Source organism: Rhyacophila brunnea, unplaced genomic scaffold, assembly GCF_057557595.1.
Source record: "Rhyacophila brunnea isolate RB1 unplaced genomic scaffold, BYU_Rbru_1.0 scaffold_11, whole genome shotgun sequence".
NCBI classification, from domain to species: Eukaryota; Metazoa; Arthropoda; class Insecta; order Trichoptera; family Rhyacophilidae; genus Rhyacophila; species Rhyacophila brunnea.
In genome coordinates this window covers 21755309-21773264 of record NW_028232763.1, presented here as the reverse complement: position 1 = coordinate 21773264, position 17956 = coordinate 21755309, and positions in this window count along the sequence as shown.

The following is a 17956-nucleotide window of genomic DNA, read 5'->3' as shown; positions in this document are numbered from 1 at the left end:
TGCAACATATGTCCCTGTCACCTGTAACCCGACACCTGACACCTGTGACTCGCAGAAGCCCACTTACCTATACTAGAATCATTCTATAGTGGTACCATGGGTAATTCGTATATGTTTGGTAGCGTTTAACTACGAATTGCTTTTACCGTACCTATTGTGCCACTGTAGAATAATTACAATATTGTTAAGTATACCTAAGCATACGGCACTTTTTCAAAAAAAAAATTACAACTGCGAGAACGAGAATATAATGGTAGGTATTTAATGACATGCATACAGAGTATCACTGATTTAAATTTAATTTGTAATTATTCTGGCCTAGTCTAACGACTCTCATAAATTGTTACATAGTCATGCATAGATCGACCCCATATTTTTTTTCCCAACGCATTGATTATTTATAAATATTAGAGGGGAGAAAATGTCATAAATGCTCATTGAATTTTGCTTTGTTTCACATACTTAATATGTAGATAAAACCTGTATTCATAGCAACATCTAGTTGCGTATTATAAAAGTAATCGATATTTTTTCAATGTAAAAAAGTATCAATATTAAATTATTTAATAATAAAAATATCGATGTTATGAAAGCTTTGAACGCATCCCTAAATGCGAGGTATTCCCAAGAGCTTTTGCGTGTATTGCATTTCAGGTATTTCTCGCAGCTCCTTTGTGAGTGATGAATGATTTTTTCCTCCATTCATCCCGAACAATGCCGTGATTTTTCTCATGTTTGTTGTTAGGCGTATTATGGTTCCATCATTAGTGATTTGTCTACATATATATATCGATATCACGAAATAGATTTGCTTTCAAATTAATTGCTCATACAATAGTATAATACAGATTTTCTGTTATGCTGCAAAACAAACAAATACTTAATTATATCATTATTTTACTACTTACGTCATATAATACTACAATATATATTATCTGTTTTGTTTTATCTGTAACACATGTTAATGTGTAGGAGAGAGTGACACAGGAAGACAACATACTAACAAAGGTAAGGTGAGAGAAAACTCTCTCGTAAACGCAATATCTATATTTTAAAATTTAAATGACCCATACATAAAGGAATCGTTTATTTTAGTCGGGTCGTGAAAGAAAATAAATGATAAAATATTATCATAATAGTTTGACAGATTACTGATCTTGGCAGATGGCACCATCACCTAGTATTTTTTCCTAATAATATTAACCGAAAGTCAATAGTTTATTACAATTTTGGGTACTGTTCGGTTATCAGGAATACAGCGGAAAACACATTTTGAAAATAGCCGATAAACTGGATTATTTGTTAACCTAACCTAACCTAACCCAACCTAACCTAACCTAAACTAACCCAAACTAACAAATAATCCAGTATATCGAGTATTTTCAAAATGTGTTTTCCGCTCTATTCCTCATAACCGAACAGTACCCAATTTTGATTTTTAAATAAGCAGAATAATTAGGCAACGAAGCGTTGTATTTTAGACAGATAAGTTTTTAATGCTATTTTGGCAAACCAACGATTTGATTTGTATTGTTATTATAATTTAATTAATATCTACTCGATTACAAAACGAATACTTTTGGACCCATGTTGGAAAAGATAACCAGGAAAGTGAGATACAATAAGAGGTTGTACACCATCTACAGTGATCCATGACTTATATATAATAATATATTAAATTACTAGAGCTCAGTTATAAATACAGAATATGTAAAATATATAATACGAATACCAATATGAGAAGCAAAAATTAGGAAGACCACAGCTCCGCTTGACTGATAGAGTAAATGGGGACGCGTTGGAGCTACTTGTGGTCCAAAACTGGGAAAAACTTCTGAATATAGGAAAATTTAGGAGAAAATTGTAGGAAACATAGTAGGTATGTCAAATTTTCAAAAGCTAAGCACTATATTTCTAAGAATCAAATAGTCGTATATCATAACAGTTACAATCTAATATCTTAAAAGCCACAACATTTGAAGTCAAATAAAGCTTAGTAGGTAATAAATCATGTACCTAATTTAGTAAATTAACGTACTGGTACCTAGCTACTTTAAGTAAGTGCTTACTCTCCATTAAATACAATAAAATTGAAATAGTAACCAGCAATGGTTAAGTTGGGCTTTGTAAAATCATGTAATATTTTTTTATCAACCAAGAACTTATATATATATTACCTTCTTATTGCTATGCGAAAAAGTCGTTAAAATGCTATAAATCATAAACAATGTGCAGAGCTACATAACTATGCGCAAAACTTGCCATCTACAAAAAATGTCCGCACATTTTATGATTTACTGCACTAGATGGGGTTTGAATTTCTCGATTTCATACCAGCAGTAAATACAGCCCATTGTATTTACGTAAACAAGATCGCGTATGGGTAATTAATTTGGAATGAATTTAATAGAAAACTACTGCAGGCGACTTGAGCCTAGAGGTTTTCTTTATTTTTATATATTAATGATCGGAAAGTCAATTATTAAAAGAAATGCCGTAAGATCATGCTTATTTTATAATAATACAATTTAATATGCAAATAAATCATTTGTTTTATTTAAATAACTTCAACGATAATTATAATTATCGAGTTTTCCGCTCCGCTCTCCATTCTAATTGGACTGTATGGATCACCTACAAAGTTAAAGGTAGATCAACAGCGTTAATTTTCAAATTTGATTCACTATAATACCTTCACTTAGATTTAATAAATTGACAGTTAACGTCATTAATATTATATAACGTATAACAATAATGAAGGTTCATAATAATATGTAGCCCTAGAACTATTATAGAACTAGAAACCACTGTCTGTCAACGCGGCTTTAGCCAATGTCTAAAAAATAGTTTTATTGAATTTAGTATTATTAAAATTTGATTGTTTGTTGCTGAAAATTGTATGTAATATATTTTAACTCATATACGTCTAAGCTTTCAAAACTGTCACGCTCGAAAAGTTAACACAGCCAAGAGAGGTATTGTTATAACATTGCACTTATTGTAACAATTACAACTAACTAATTGTAACAATTATAATACCTCAATACATAAATATGATAAACTACCCAAGATATCCGACGATAGCGGCCGATAGCAGCCTTGTGTATAGAATAGATGCACTGATTCGCAAAACAACATGTGTTAAATTAATATTTTAATTATTTAAGTTATTTCCAACAATCAACTGAAATACTAATATTAATTTGTATTATGCAATGGTATATGAATGACCAATGACATTAAGCCATTGTATGACTGAAACAAAATAATAATATTGTAACTCTACATTGAAATTTAGAAGTTATATTAAAATAAGATTTTTTTGAGATTCTTTAAAAAATACTCTTAGATAGCGTGCCATAAAATTTCCAATAAAATTTATAGCTACATAAATATAACTATTTCCTTATTTAGCTATTATTTTCTAATGAGTCCACAAAATTTACTAACCAATATTTCGTGATGATATCTAAATCCTACAGCTTAGTGTACCATGCCACAAAATTGTTTTTACTAATGAGCCTCGCCGGTCTACGTTTATTTATTTGGCGTAGCACCACGTCACGGTCGTAGGCATGGCGTAGGCTTTTCGTAGGCACGTAGAGTCCTCTACACAGTCCACATACCGTGAAACGTGTCGTATAGAGAAAGAAACGTAAACTATTTAACTGGGGAGCTTTACAGAATCATAACGGCATACATTTGGCTGTGTTATGTTCTACTTTATATTCTTTTCGGCAATGACAAACGAGAAAGTATTTCCTTTATTGTGCTCATATCTGCGAGAGATAGCACTTTTTTTCCATTAGCACTATTTATATTTAACAAAAGAAAAGCTACAAAATAACTCTTACGTTCACCAACAATAATTTATATTTTACTGTAAATTATTTTGTACTCCTTTGCATTAAGTTAATTTATATCATCATCATCATCATCAGCCGGGGTCAATCCACTGCTGGATGAAGGCCTCCCCAAGCTTTCTCCAACTCTCTCGGTCCTGTGTCGTTCGCTGCCACGTATTTCCGCCGAACTTTACCAGTTCGTCAATCCAGCGGCTTTTAGGGCGACCCTGTGGCCGTTTCGTACCCCTTGGGTACCATTGGATGACGGCATTTGTCCAGCGGCCGTCCTTTCGGCGAGCAATGTGCCCCGCCCATCTCCATTTCAGCTGTTTGGCAACGTCTATTACATCGCGTACTCTTGTTTGCTTCCCTAACCCATTCGTTTCTCTTACGGTCCTTTCGCGTGATGCCCAACATGCACCTCTCCATGCCTCGCTGTGTGACTCTTAACTTTTGGACATCTCTCGTGTTGAGGGTCCACGTCTCGAAGCCATACGTGAGCACGGGTAGCACACATTGGTTGAACACCCTACGCTTAAGACATAATGGTAGGTCACTCTTGAAGATACTATTCAGACATCCGAAAGCACTCCATCCCAGCTTTGTTCTTCGAGCAATTTCATTGTGCATGCTTCCATCTATGGACACCTGCTGTCCGAGATAGATGTAGCTGCTGACTTGTTCGAGTTGGGTGCCAGAAATACAGATAATCGCAGGGTCCGAAAAACAGTTCTTCATCACTTTTGTCTTTGAGACATTTATCTTTAGACCGACCGTTTGACTGACATCCGCGAGTTCTTGCATTCTACCTTGGAGGTCTTTCGGGTCTTGTGAGAGTATAACAATATCATCTGCAAAGCGCAGGTGACTGAGGTGCTCTCCGTTAATTGGAACACCTTTTTCCTCCCAATCAAGTTTCCTAAATAAGTCCTCAAGAGTAGCGGTGAATAGTTTAGGTGAAACGGTATCACCTTGCCGGACACCTTTGTTAATGACACAATGAAATTAGTGACGTCACATTTGACCAAAGATAAAAGTAATACACCGTTAATTATTAAAATATGGAGATTATACAAAAAAACGATATTTTTTACATTTTTTATTTAACTAGTAGACGTCACTATAAGCTTATATAAGGTAACGTACCTGCATACTTTCTCTGTAGTGTTACCTTGAAAAATAATGTGATTAATAGCCTTATCGTTGGCAGCGATACTTTTAAAACTATAAGCTTAAACGGGGTAGCACACTTGCTTGCTTTCTCTGTATTGTTCCCCTGAAAATAATGATAATAATAGTATTATCGTTGACGGCAATGCTTTTAAAAATCTGAAATCAATTGTACGTTTCGGATCCCACACGGATGCCCGATACGCTGATAAATTTGGAGGTCTCTTGCACCCACCATGTGTGAATTAAAGGCGCTGATAAATAAAATATAAACAAAGCACCAATTATCTTTTATTAAAATTACTTATCACTCATATATTATAATAATAATAATAATATGATTCTATCACAAAGTACAACAACGCGATAAAAACACTTATTCCTCTTTGACGATGGATAACGCAGTTTATTTATAATATTTTAAAATAATAGTATTCATATTTCTGTCATAATTTAAATACCCACATTTAAAATTTTATTTCATTGGTTTTATAATAATATATTTATTAAAAAATATATTTTGTTTGTGCCCCTCTTGGGGTTTTCTGAAACCCCCAAATTTTGATATTTGGCAAGTCAGCATCTCCATCCTAAAATGTTAAGTTCAGGTTTAGTATCATTCAATCTTTATACTTTGGCTTTCCCAACTAAGTCAAATTTTATTTTATTATTTAATTATTTTTGACAATGCCCGATCTTATTAAAATCATAAATGGGCATCCACGTAGAGGTTTGTATTAATAGATTTTTGTTTTTACTAAAAAATTAATGTTAGCCACTTGCTCTACCTATTAGGTCCATCTTCTGAACACGAATTAAAAATCAATATGTGTATTTGCCAGTCCCAGGATTCTAACCTGGAACCCGCGATATTATAAGCCGATGCGTCAGCTGCTCGGTCATTGTGGGCGTTAAATTTTATTATTGTATACGATTAAATAAAAAATATTCATATAAGCTAATAATATGTTTTACTAAGCATGGCAAATTATTTATTATTGTAGCTCAAATTTGTACATATCCTCAGTATACGACCAAAAGCTCTCGTCAAGTGAAAACAAACTGTCAGACAAGTAGTGAGGCGTGAAAATTTTACTTCACCTTTGAAAGCCTGCCAGAAAACTGAGGCGCATTTATCAGGTGCGCTAAACGCACTCGACGATTCACACACAAGCCTCTTTGCAGAGAGGAGGCCTCAGCACAAAGTGTCACAAGTACGGCAGGAGGCGAAAAACCTCTTGCGCTGCCTTGCAAGATAACTTTGTAACGCGTTTATCGCCGTGGGTGCATCATTATCGCGCCGGAGTGACATGCAAGTTGCGCGAACCTCCCTCTCGACGCCCGGAAGTGCCATTTTATTATCGGACACCGCCGACATCGCGTTCTGTCGGCTTCCCCGCGACGCGCCTTACATATCAGTAAAAAGTTGCGATCCATTTCCGGTGATATAAGCTTTTACATCGTTGGCAGATAATTCGAACCGCATTAAATCTGGTAATAAAAATACTTTGTTCTTTGGTACCTCAATCATAATTGAAACATTATTACAATTGCAAACCTATTTTGTCACAGATTTTTTTTTATAAACTTATTCCTAAACTAACCGGCTGAAAATGTTATAAAAGATCTGACACATTATTTGTATACTTATTTAATTTTCTTCTAGGACGTTCCTTCATAGCTAAGAATCATGACCATTTTGAAAACAACTATCTTCTGCACGAGCGAAACTTTCTAGCATTGTTGGTATTACTCCCCCATCAAGATCCTTTACTTAGCGCTCCAATGCGTATCTCTAGATTATCGATTTCATAACGAAATCTCAAAAAAGAAAAAATTCTTAGCATACATAATAATATAACCGAAAGCTGTTCCTTTACTTGAAATCTCCGGGTTATTTATTTTTTCGTTCTTTTCCCTAAATTCTAGGGAAATCAACACACCAATTTCAAATTTTCAATAAAAAAAAATATTCTTATATTCGAGAATAGGTACTCGAATCTCGAGAAACGAAAAAGGTCGAGAAAAAAAAAACTGTTATTCTGTACTCTGTCCAAGGAGTTCAAAAAACTCGGTTCCAACACCACATTTAAACCCTTTATATTCTCTTGCTTTCACAGTTCACAACAATCCACAACATTCTACATCAGACTTTAGAGCCAATGAAAAAAACATACGGTTATCAGTTCACTCATTGTATGCCGTACACCTTCTCTCAGAATTTTTATAATAACAATGGCATATATTATATTGAGAAAATACTAATACAGTTTTCTTTTCAGACAGATGGAAGCCTTATTCTATGTATTTTTTACTTTTCACCATCACTCAAGTTTTAGTTTAGTTATATAGATGTGTGTATATGGCAAATATATTTTTCGTTATATTATTGTTATTTCCGTGAAACAAATTCTCGTTGAACAGTACTGGCAATCGGTTGTGCACTTCGCTTGACACGGCAGTAACACTCGTGAAAATTCCCACAAAACCTTATGGCGTCTTTGATAATAAATCTCGAAGTACATCACTGATGACGTCATAAAAGTTCAATCATGAAAAATGTTTACAGCGCCCTGAAACTTTAAGAACCCTCGCTCCGCCGGAGGAAACATTGTAAGGTGCAGCATACATATATTATCTTGACAAATATGCGAGAAAATATTTTTGGATACTTGTTTATTCCATTACAACCTTAATTTTACTTATTCAAATTAGGCATACGATAACATGAATAAAAAAAAGTTTCATATCGGTACTCTAGGCTCTGAATTAAAGTAAACTTAGACACTTATCTGCTTTACGTACTTACTCAAATAGCCATAAAGAAATTGACGACTAGAATATTGTGACGGATACATAAACATAATACGAATTTTAATCAATTATTATTGTAACAACAATATATTATTATTGTTATTATTGTAATAGAACACAAATCGATAATATCCACCATAATTACGACATATGCAGAATTATTTTTTTATTGAGATGAAATATAAAATGTATATTTTACGTGGTAATATTTAATCGGACTCATTAATAGAACAAGACTACAATTTTTTAATGATGTAAACGTAAATTTTCAATATGCACTCTTATTGTAATGTAGATATTATTATTATTTTTTTAATTAATTAATTTACCTAACCTAAAAAAAATATTTTTTTAAAAACGGTACATGTTCAAACACGCGCGTTACCATGATCTTACTCCCTATTTCATTTATCGTTTGTAGATTTATGGCTACGGCCGTATGTTGTAGCTTAACCATTGGGAAATGCCAAACAGAAATGGCTTATTTCAAAAAAATACTACCTTCTTCTTACATCAATAATTATTATAAAATAATCATTACTCATAGGATGCTTATCACATTTGAATGGTCAAAGACATAGCTTATAATCAGTATCTTTAGAATTATCTTCAAATGTGTTAATCATCCCCATTTTTTGAATAATAAAATGCCCAATTCTTGTCAAATTTAGGATCACAAATTGTAATTGTAATTTGTTATCGTAAATATGTCACTATACAATGTTAAGATTAATTTTACTAATGGTTTTGTAAATGCGTTTAAAAATTAATAAATGTAAAAATCTTAACACCACTGCACATAGATGTACTGAAATATGACTATATTCTAAAACATTAGAGCGAGAGGTTTAAAAGAAAACTGTTTTATGTAATAAAAATACTTCATGCAATCATCAAATGTTTAAAATAAATATAAAAGATAATAAGGCTTCAAAATTATATAAATAGATTATCTACAACGTTTAAGGAATGTCCATGGTTATGCTCCGAAAATATTATAAAAGCTCCATTTTGACCTACGCTGAGCATGTGGGCCCTTAGCATTTATTTATTAATGTGTCTGGTACTGCAATGCCTGGATGGCGGCAATAATAATTATGGAATTTGGTGGGTATGGAATTTATATGGGATTTACGCTACCATAATTTGCCCAAATACATAAGTTTTTTTAAATTCTACATTTTTATGATAATGCTGATAATAGATGCGTTTAGCTACAAACTCATTTTCAGATTAAATTATTTAAAAACCATTACAATGGAATACTATCTATATTTTATAAAGTTAATACTAATAACTCACTGTGTTTTATACTATTCCATGAGATCAGTTTCGTCATTCCAGATGTCGCTTTCGACATGTTCAATCTACATCTACATGGTATGTATACCTACAATTGACAAAAATTTATGTTTGCTACTATTTAAATACAAGAAAATATTATCTCTATTTAGTTACTTTACAGCTATATGTATAAATACATACCGTTGGTAGATAATATAGAACCTAAAGGTGCCGAAGGATGGAACACGAATCACGTTTGGAATAGTACAAAAATCTCATCAATTAGAATAATAATATAATTCTAAGATTACGTGTGTTAGTTACTTACTATTCAAAATAATTAAGATATTTTTTCCGACCATGTCCGATCCTAATAGGATCATATGGGTCTCCACAGAGTAGAGGTTTGTATTAACAGATTTTGTTTTTTACGATAAATGGATGTCAGCCACTTGCTCAACCTATTAGGTCCATACTCTAGCTCACACACAAATTTAAAAACAACATGTGTACTTGCCAGACTCAGGATTCGAACCTGAGACCCACGGCGTGATAGTCCAACGCTTAAGTCGCGCGGCCACCGTGGGTATATTAACGAGATATTTTATTAGTTGCATAATATTATGCTTACTGATATAACACATTATTATATGATTTCCGGGATGATTTTATTTCGTCGGTGCAACATAAAACTTGCTTCTTTCACTGTAGTGTAATTTGAATTCAAACTTGCATAGCATGCAGCCTTTCATAATAATCCATAAAATTTTATTATTTTCATATCGATAAAAAGTATACTTTTCCGACGATAAATAATGCTTATTGGTCTCAGGGCCTTGCATAAGTTTCGTGGCAGGTTTTAGTGCTGTCGTTGTGCATAATGCATACTTTAAAACTATTACAATGTTGATAAAACATTTTAAAATAGTCAACTTTTAATGACTTAGCAGTCGTGGCACATTAATAATATGACGGCGGTCGCATTGCTCCCTAAAAGAGTGACTAAACTTTTTATTCCCCTGAGTGAAATAAACCGTGTGCTATGCACAGTTACATAGACCAAAGTAAAATCTTGTCTTTTTTCCTCACATTACTTTTAAAAAGTAATAATCCCTTTAATTTTGAAAATACGTAACATAGATCAAAAAATCAATAAATCATTGGTCAATTTTTTGCCTGGAATAGAATACTGCCGTGCTAAGTAAAAATACAGTGTTTTACTTAGCTTTACTTTCTACATAATCTATTTAGATATTATGTCAAAACAATCCAATAAGTTTATATGATAATAAAATGAACTTCCCGACTCGTTTTATTCTGGGTATGCTATCAATGCAATCCCTGTCCATCCGAAGAGTGATTGCTCTTTAAAAGCTTTTTTTTTACTTCTTCGTGGGTTCATTTACAATCCGTATATACTAGCAAATATTAATTTTCATGTTCCCACCAATATCACTCGTAACTCTACGGTCTTCAAGATACCTCGTCGCAGGACAGATGTTATGTTTCATGATGCTGTGTATCATGCGAATAACTTATTTGAAGACACTATAATACTTTCTCAATACAAGTTAGATGTTCTCGGGATCAGTGAGTGTCGACTCACTGGCATTGGCGAGAAGTTTATTCGTGGGTTTCGTCTACTGTACTCCGGACACGCCACATTGCAACGTAGTGGAGTCGGATTGCTGATGTCCAAGGAAGCTTGCAAGTGCCTCACCAGCTGGGAACCTATCTCCGAACGTCTACTCCGTGCTACTTTCAAGACCAAGTCGGACTCCATCACTTTTCTGCAGTGCTATGCTCCCACAGAGGCTGCTAGCGATGCAGATAAGGATACATTCTACGAAAGTTTGGCGGAAGCCGCTGGAAATATCCCCAGCTGTGATCATGCAGTTATCGTTGGTGATCTAAATGCCAAAGTAGGATCTGACCCCTCGCGTGGACCCTTTGTGCTGGGAAAACATGGCCTTGGCCAAATGAATGATAATGGTTCCCGTCTGGTAGATTTTGCCTCAATGAATGGTCTTGTGATTGATGGTAGTCTTTTCCCACATAAGACCATCCACAAAATATACATGGACATCGCCAGACGGTAATACAAGAAACCAGATCGACCACATTTTGGTGAAAGCGAAATACCGGCATGAACTGCTAGACGTGCGGACATATAGAGGTGCAGACATCCACAGTGACCACGAACTCTTGGTTGGGAAATCCCGTATAGACCTCAAACGAGTCCTAAAACCCAAAAGGACGGTCAAACTCTATGTGGAAAAACTGAAAAATACCCGTGTGCGTGCAACCTATGAGCTGGAGCTGCAGAAGCGCTTATATGATGCTCGAACTCTCACGGCTTCCATCGACTCGGATCCCTTGGAAGGAAAATGGATATTATTCCGGGATGCTATAATGAGCTCTGCAACTACTGCCTTAGGAGAGTGGCATACGCACAGGCCGGACTGGATGTCACCTCATACATGGGAGATGATTAAGAAGAGGAAGCTCCTGAAAGAATTGCGAGACAATGGTACATACGACCCACAGCGCAGCGCGGAATACCAGACAATGGACCGCGTGGTAAAGCGTTCTGCCCGCCGCGATAAGCGCCGACGCCTGGATGACCTCATTCGGGATGCGGAATCTGCTGCCTGCAAGAATAATCCAAGTGCTCTCTTCAGCATCACCAGAGCAATTTGCGGTAGGAAACGTCCAGTGGTCACTGCAGTACGCAACTCTGACGGAGTGACAGTCACTGAACCTGCAAAGGTCCAGGAGCTATGGCGCCAACATTTCAGTGATGTCCTGAATCGCCCACCTCCATTGCATCCCTTCGATATTCCGTCGGAGATCACCGCCCTCGGAATCACTACTGCATCGGGATTCTGCGAAGATCCTCCAACAACTGCTGAAGTTAAAGAGGCTGTCAAAAAACTGAAGCTCAAGAAAGCTCCTGGAGATGATGGCATCCATGCAGAATTTCTGCTCTGCGGACTGACCGCTGTATTGCCGTCCTTGTGTGACCTTCTGCGCGAGGTGTGGGAAAGGGAGCAGTGCCCCAAATCCTGGAGGGATGGTACCGTTGTTACTCTGCACAAAAAGGGTAACCCACAAGACTGTAATAATTACAGAGGAATCACTCTCCTCAGCGTTCCCGGGAAGGTGTTGGCGCAGATTCTCCTGTACAGGATTAGAAGTCCCATGCTGGATGTTTTGCGTGCGCAGCAGAGTGGATTTGTCCCGGGGAAGTCCTGCTCAGAGCATATTTCAACTCTCCGATGCCTCCTGCAACAGTACCAAGAGATGAATATACCTGTCGCCTGCTGCTTCGTGGACTATGAAAAGGCATTTGGAAGTCCTCATCGTGAATCTCTATGGCAAATTCTGCTAGGCTATGGGGTCCCACGGAAACTGGTCGCCGTGATAAGTGCTCTCTACACCAATACAGAGTGTCGCGTGAGAGCAGCCGGAACATCCTCTGAACTTTTTGAAATCACGTCAGGAGTCAAGCAAGGATGTGTACTTGCGCCCTTTCTTTTTATCATCATGATGGATTTCATAATGCGTAAGACGGTTTGCCCCGACAGTGGGATACGCCTACATCATGATGACACAAGCGATCTATGCGAAGAAAGACTGTGCGACTTGGAGTATGCAGACGACGCAGTCGTGTTTGACTCGACGATCGAAAGGTTGGAGGTGACCGTGAACAGGCTAGCCGCGAACTCGGTGCGTGTGGGTCTTCATCTGAATGCCGCTAAGACCAAATCCATGTGCAGTGCTGCTTGCATCGACGCTGACACTCCTCTGCGGGTTTCTGGTCTGCCCGTCGAGCTGGTGTCCAGATTTAAATACTTGGGTGCCACGGTTGCCGATGATGGTGGTATTTCTAGTGAGCTTGGAATCCGCATGGGTGTGGCGGGCTCTGCGTTCAACCAACTTGGAGTCGCATGGAGGTCAAGGCTGTATTCTGTGAGGACCAAATGTCGTTTGTTTAACGCGTGCGTGCTACCTGTGCTCCTGTATGGCTGTGAGACATGGCATCTTACTAAGCTTCAAGAGTCTCGGCTTTTGAGCTTTGAGAATCGATGTCTCCGCAGAATCTTAGGGGTACATTGGTACGACCGCGTTACAAACACCCGAGTTCGTGAGCAGATACAACAGCCTTCGGTGATTGAAGTTATCACAAAGAGACGAATTATGTGGCTGGGACATGTATTCCGGATGCCGCCAAAGAGTGCGGCACTTCGTACCCTTGTGGCACAGCTTCAAGGGTTCCGTCGCCGTGGCCGGCCCTCCCTCACCCTGCAGCGATTCTACAAAAGTGACCTACGTGCTGCAGGTCTGACATGGCGGGAGGCACAGGAGTTGGCGATGGACCGAGGGAAGTGGCGCCAACTTGTGCTTGCCCTATGCCCCAATGTTGGGACGTGACAGGGTGAAAGAAGAAGAAGATAAAATGTTTAATCTTTCAGATTTCACCAATCTTTGAGATGTGGTGTTGGCGCCGAATGCTTCGCATTTCTTGGACGGAGCACAGGACGAACCAGTCAATCATCCAGAGACTGAAGATAAAAGAACGGCTCTCGACACAGTGACGTTCCGAGACAAAATGCCGCCCCTAGCCAGCGCCATAATGCCGCCCCATTTTTTTATACAGTATTTTTTCTCTCTCATCCATTCATACTCCAATATCTAAGAAATATATTTTATGGATACATTACTAACAAAATATTTATACCACTAAAATATATAAAATTAAATTTAGATATAAAATGCGAATAAATGTAATATAACAATAGGTAGGTAATTATGTTAGACACCCAAATCACCAGACACATTTGGTATGTGCCATTTGGCAATACACAGATTATTAGATTTATCATTTTCACTATGCCATTATTGTACATGTCAACAAAATAATTTTAGCTATTTCTATAATATATTCTAAATGATTCTCCTCGATTTGCCGCCCTTCGAGGAACTGCCGCCTCCAAGCGACGCTCAATCTGCCTACCCCCACGGGACGTCACTGTCTCGACGATATGCCTGAGAAAAATTCTGCAGTTTTTTGGACATATTGTCAGGCGTGGACCGGACAACCTGGAGAGACTGGTAGTTTTGGGTAGCCTCCAGGGAAGGCGAAGCAGAGGAAGAGCGTCTGCGCGATGGAGTGACCAAGTGAAAGAGCTGACTGGGGGGCACCATCCATTCTGCCCTGAGAGAAGATCGAAGAGAAGATCGAGAAGGATGGAAAGTCTTGGTCGCTCAAAGGATGGCGAAATTTAAATGTGGTCACGATCCTCAGCTATGAGTGCACGACCAAGAAGAAGAAGAGAGAGATATAATGTTTGTGGACGTGTTAAATAGGTTAAATTTATAATTGTATATATTATCATGTTTCTTTAATATTTACATAAACACATGCTGTCTTTTTTACTTTCTTGTTATATTAGTTGCCATTTGTAATTAAGATATTTTTATAATTTTGTATTATGGCGCATTGGCCAATCGCTGTAATACCGTAATACTCTTTTTCTAAATAAATAAATAAAATAATATATAAGAGAAAAGGTACTTGAAATCTTTGGTTCTCCTACAACAATTTCACTAAAACCAAAAACACTGTATTTTTACTTAGGAGACCAGAATATGTGTGGCTTCGAATATCACTCGGTTCAAGATATTTATGATTTTTCAAATAGGTTATCTTTTAGACAGATTGAGGTTATGTATTGTCAATGACGAATGTTAAATTCTAATGTCCAATGTATTATTTTTATTTAGTAATGACTAAAAAATAATTACATTACAAATAATTACATTTTCAATTAAACACTCGTATTATTTTCTCTACCATGGCCATTTATTTAATGTTTGTGCCCATGTTGGTTATAAGTTATAACTAAGTTATATCGTTCCTAAGCACTGTGTACGACTCTGTTTACGCAAAGCTTGCCATTAATCTTTCCTTGAGTGATGATAAATCGAATTAATTATTTTCTATTCTTTTATTCATTATAATTTAATCTCTTGTCTTGTATAATTAATTTATACGATATTTTAATTTACAGATCTTTGCAATATTTATAATTTCATCACGGCTAAACATAATCAATCAACATCTTTATGTTTACAAAATAAATTACATTATTAATCGTTATTTTAATAAAATATCTCAATAAATTAAATAATCTAAAAACAGGCAGTTAGAACTGTCAAAGTTGTAAATAATAATTATCATAGTCAAAACTTTTTAAAAAGATATCATAAAATCATTATGCAGGTAACTGGACTAAGGGTTGAATAATAATTATAAGTTTTTAATCGTCGTTTTAACTGCAATAAACCATTTTTGAAAATGATAATGAGTACCAAAACGACCTTGTTACTACGCGAACTTGCTTTCACGTAGTAACAAGCATTTTTGATTCTTGCTTTCAGGTAATAACAAGCGTTTTTAATTATCGATATTATGGTTTATACGCTAGTTGGTTAATTTATTGTTTCTGTTAATAATAAAAAAAAAATTTGGTCGCTTCTGATATTCGAACACATCAATCAATGGTTCTTTCATTTTCACGATAAATCTGTAAAAACTTTTTTTTATTATTTACTTTATAATATAGTTACAATACAAGCGATTATGCCTATTTCTGTCAAAGTCGCCATGTTATTATTCTATTCGTTATATTTTATCGTTTTATAAACCAAGGTTGATTATCATTTGTTTTATGTTTGTTATCATGATGTTTTCGTGTCCACCACATTCATTTTGATTCTAAACAGTGACTGTAATGAAACAGATCTTATTCCAAGAAATACGTCTTCTTCCTAATTTTGTTGTATCTTCTATCTTCGCTTGCATGATTAATTGAATCACTGTATATATTTTGTCATTTCGTATGATATAACCAATTTTTTCTTCAACGTATCTAGAGTAAACATACATCATAGGCTTTTTACTGATGTAACGTGTACCACTTTTTTATGAGTACAATAATTAAAAAGGGTAATTATTACAACACTAATTTATATAATTTCCAATACAATTTTCTAAGATAAATTAACTGCCGCATCCTGCCTCTTGAAATCTTATTAGGCCGATAATCAATCCGACCATCAAAAATGTTTAGCTAATGTTGTATAGCATTTTTTAAAGAGCATTCTTTTATAAAATACGAAAGGGTATATTATATATTACACTGCGTGAAATATTTTATAAAAGTTGGGTTTAAAAAATAGACAACCATTGGATGTTGGCGTTATAGGTTTTTTGTTTTCAGTAATTTATTTCTATATTATATTATGAAACATTTCATATTGTTCGTGTTTAACAATCAAGAAATTTATTAGTTAATTCCTTGTCATCTTGCATTTAAAAATGATTTGTCAAACTTACAGTCAAAAATAATACTCTTTAATATAAACTAATATTTGATAAAAGGTAATGTCGTACTATTAACTTTTATAAAAAAACTTTTATAAAATATAGACTTCATAATATTACACTGTAAAGGATTTTATAAAAGATTCTTAATAAAATAGTCTTTCAAAGATCTCTAATTGTCTAATTCCGGCCGTAGGTATGTACAACCAATGGTACGCAACGTATACATTGGGATACACCACCGCCATCTTTAGATTAATAAAGCCTGAGCATAACTTTTTGCACAAGCAACGAGTGGTCCACTTTTCAGCTCTCAAAATCAGATCCCAGATTGCTTGACATATTGATTCGCCCTTTCTCGTTTCAAATTGAATTATAAAAAATTCTCACATCAAATATATTAACTATCAGTGTTATTTATAAATAATATACATACCTGTTATTCATCAGCTGTCAAAGTCAGACTAGTCCTTCACGCAAAAACCGGTGGTAATATCGATTTCCAAAAAATATGTAGCATTGATTTATGCATTATACTTGTAGAAAATGTATTAATGCTAGTGTATTATTTATCATTTAACTCATCTATAAGTGAACACGAGAGACGCGTCAGTATGAACACTCTATAGACAATGACAGGTCATCCATAGTCAACGGGAGGGGCGGAAAGGTAGGACCAGTCGTCCAATTATTAGGTCATTTAAAACAAGTTTGGGTAATCTGGATATACACGGACTTCAAATTACCCAACTATCCAGATGTGACCTGGATAATAATGTCAGATGGTCGTAGGTCGACAAACAGCTCTGGACTTTTTTTATTATTAAGTTACGAAGTCTCTAATATATGACATACATTGTTATTATAATATTATTTTTACAATTAATCATGTAGTATTACAATTTAAATTTACAAAAAAATACAATTTCCACTTGAAGGCCACACTCCTTCAGAAACACTTGGACACACTGGAGCGCCTTGATATTTGGCCGACCCAAAAATATCGCACTGTGTACTTAGATCCTCAAGAAGCCTCTGTATCTGGGTATCATACAGAGGACACTGCCAAATAATGTTATTAATGTCTTCAATCTCACTTCCGCACCTATGGTCACCCAAGCGAGCCAGCGATGCTGCAAGATTATAACAATCCGCTCTACAGCGATTAATTGTTACAATAATTGTTTCCCTATTGAGCATTTTATTAGTATACCATGGTTTGGTTTCAGAACTGTAATATATTTGAAAGTACATATTTTCCTTTTGTTACTCAATGATCGAACAGTGTCAACATGGATGTTAGGTCGGCTCATGCAAACACGATGAATCTGGCATAGGATATGGGTAGCTTTTGGAGTAGGCTATGACCCGCCCTGAGTTGTTAGGCCAAGAATGATGATAATAATGATGACTGCTTTTCAACAAAAAAACTATAACTTTACAATCACAATAT